Genomic DNA, 3,290 nt, shown 5'->3' with positions numbered 1-3,290 from the left:
AAATGGCAGTTCTATTTCCAGTTTTTTAAGAAATCTCCACACTGTTTTCCATAGTGGCTGTACTAGTTTGCATTCCCACCAACAGTGTAAGAGGGTTCCCTTTTCTCCACACCCTCTCCAGCATTTATTGCTTGTAGACTTTTTGATAGCAGCCATCCTGACTGGCGTGTAATGGTACCTCATTGTGGTTTTGATTTGCATTTCTCTAATAATGAGTGATGTTGAGCATCTTTTCATGTGTTTGTTAGCCATCTGTATGTCTTCTTTGGAGAAATGTCTGTTTAGTTCTTTGGCCCATTTTTTGATTGGGTCATTTATTTTTCTGGAATTGAGCTCCAGGAGTTGCTTGTATATTTTTGAGATTAATCCTTTGTCTGTTTCTTCATTTGCTATTATTTTCTCCCAATCTGAGGGCTGTCTTTTCACCTTACTTATAGTTTCCTTTGTAGTGCAAAAGCTTTTAAGTTTCCCTTAGGTCCCATTTGTTTAGTTTTGCTTTTATTTCCAATATTCTGGGAGGTGGGTCATAGAGGATCTTGCTGTGATTTATGTTGGAGAGTGTTTTGCCTATGTTCTCCTCTAGGAGTTTTATAGTTTCTGGCCTTACATTTACATCTTTAATCCATTTTGAGTTTATTTTTGTGTATGGTGTTAGAAAGTGTTCTAGTTTCATTCTTTTACAAGTGGTTGACCAGTTTTCCCAGCACCACTTGTTAAAGAGGTTGTCTTTTTTCCATTGTATATCCTTGCCTCCTTTGTCAAAGATAAGGTGTGAAAAATATGGAATGCTTCACGAATTTGCGTGTCATCCTTGCGCAGGGGCCATGCTAATCTTCTCTGTATCGTTCCAATTTTAGTATATGTGCTGCCGAAGCAAGCACCTTTCTCCAGATTGTAAGCAGCCTGGCTTTAGACGTAGATTGTGAACAGATGGGTGCATGTAAAGCTCTTTAGAGAATTCGAAAGTCCAGGGTGGTCCTGGGAAGCCAGCCCCCTCTCCCCCAAAATACCTCCATCCCACATTCTCCCCCAGGAGCCCTAAGAGTGACTGACAACGGCCTGGGGTCAAGAGGCTCCCCTGGGAGAGGAAGAGGTGCTCTGAGAGGGACTTTGTCTGGAAATTCTCTTTCCTCCTTGATTTACTAACAAGACCAAATTTAAATAGCCTCCAAGTCAAGGAGCTGGAATCTGATCTAACTGTCATGATGGTCAGTTCAAAATGGTGACTTTGAACAGTCACAGGACTGCCCTCTTGCAGGAAAGCTTGTTACACTAAGGAGTGAGGTACAATCTATATGGGCCCCATGAGGGGGATTGGGAAATAGTACGAGGAAATTGCTGACTTTTCTGGAGTCAGAGGTATCAGGATATGGAATAGGCTGCCTAGAGAATTGATGAGCTCCCCATCAATAGAGGAGTCCAAAGAGAAAACAGGGAGGTGAGGGGAGGTGGCTGCTGGAGAGGAGATTCAGGCATGGATATGTGTGTGTAAGTTTAGTTCAGTTCGGTCACTCAGTCATTGTCCGACTCTTGAGACCCCATGGACTGCAGCAGGCCAGGCTTCCCTGTCCATCATCAATTCCTGGAGTTTACTCGAACTCATGTCCATTGAGTCAGTGATGCCATTGAACCATCTCATCCTCTGTCTTCCCCTTCTCCTGCCTTCAATCTTTCCCAGCATCAGGGTCTTTTCCAGTGAGTCAGTTCTTCACATCAGGTGGCCAAAGGACTGGAGTTTCAGCTTCAACATCAGTCTTTCCAATGAATATTCAGGAATGAGTTCCTTTAGGATGGACTGGTTGGATCTCCTTGCAGTCCAAGGGACTCTCAAGAGTCTTCTCCAACATCACAGTTCAAAAGCATCAATTCTTTGGCGCTCAGCTTTCTTTATGGTCCAACTCTCACATCCATATATGATCACTGGAAAAAACCATAGCTTTGACTAGATGGACCTTTGTTGGAAAAGTAATGCCTCTGCTTTTTAATATGCTGTCTAGGTTGGTCATAACTTTTCTTCCAAGGAGCAAATGTCTTTTAATTTCATGGCTGCAGTCACTTTTGATTTTGGAGCCCCCCAAAATAAAGTCTGTGATTTTGGAGTGATTTTGGAGCCCCCCGAAACAAAGTCTGCCACTGTTTCCACTGTTTGCCCATCTGTTTGCCATGAAGTGATGGAACCAGATGCCATGATCTTAGTTTTCTGAATGTTGAGTTTTAAGGCAACTTTTTCACACTCTTCTTTCACTTTCAAAACTGGCTGGTTATTGCCATTACTCCCAAACCTGTAAGTCTGATTCCGTGAAAGGACTTGGAAAAAAAACTCATTTTATCTCAAGTGTGCTAACTAACTATGCTGTCTCTTAAGCCTTGGGGTGGCATCTGGGTCCAATCTGATGGCTGCCTCCTGTTCTTTGCTGCTGTTTCTACAGAAAAGCTGCAGGTAAGTCATGCTATTATTTAATAGCAGAGTTGGGGTTTCAGTTCTCTGGGTGTATGAGCGAGATCTGATGAAAGGGAGGAGAGTGAGTTCTGACTCTGTGCAAACTGTAAACCAGGGAAACATCAAAGTAACAAGGCTTGGAGAGACACGTGTTAGGCAAAGGGGTTTAGTATTATTTGGACTGAATGTCAATCATTTCTCTCTACAGTCTTCATTGGCATCCGGTATCTGACCCTCTGCCTCCTACCCTGAGGACCCTGCTTCCGTTGAAGTTGATAGACTGGAGAGGGTGTCCAGAATGACTCATATGGCTGGGGTGGAGTGGGACTGACCAGAACTTAGCAAATGCCCAGGGAGGGGCACTCTGCCAGTTGTCTACAGCTCACTCAGAGACTCTGAAATTCACATCTCTTGTTTCTGTCCTGGATCAAGATGCATTTAATTTTCTCTGGGAGCCATTTCCTGGAATCTTCTACAGGTTGGGGATTTGGAACTGACTGTATATTCCCATTAAACAGTTCAGCCAATAATGAAAAGAGCTATTATCAGCTGGGATATAAACATTGAGGATGGAGTCCAAATTTTTCCCCCATTGGGAAAACATATTACAAAATTTGAGAAAATATTTTATTGAATGTTTAGAATTACAAAACTAACATTCTTGTTGGAACATATTCCTCTATTCAAGTCCTTTTCTCATTTGTGAATCAAGTTTTTGTTGTTTTTAGTTCTCTATATATTCTGATATTAATCTCTTATCAGATATTGAGAGGGTAACAGGCAGGAAGGCCAGGGGTCTCCAAATGGAGGAAAGAGGCTGTAAGTGCCAGACATTTTTATCTCTCTTAAG

General features: G+C 42.4%; 1 non-coding gene across 1 annotated transcript; it reads right to left on the bottom strand.

Moving 5' to 3' along the window:
• Positions 1 to 774: 774 nt before the first annotated feature.
• Positions 775 to 881, bottom strand: LOC133065772 (U6 spliceosomal RNA). The gene has a single exon (XR_009695019.1). It is a non-coding gene; the product is annotated as a U6 spliceosomal RNA (small nuclear RNA).
• Between the last annotated feature and the right edge of the window lie 2,409 nt (positions 882 to 3,290).

Source organism: Dama dama, chromosome 11 (assembly GCF_033118175.1).
Source record: "Dama dama isolate Ldn47 chromosome 11, ASM3311817v1, whole genome shotgun sequence".
Taxonomy (NCBI): domain Eukaryota; kingdom Metazoa; phylum Chordata; class Mammalia; order Artiodactyla; family Cervidae; genus Dama; species Dama dama.
Note: the sequence above shows the minus strand (reverse complement) of the source record. Positions and strands in the feature narration are given on the sequence as shown.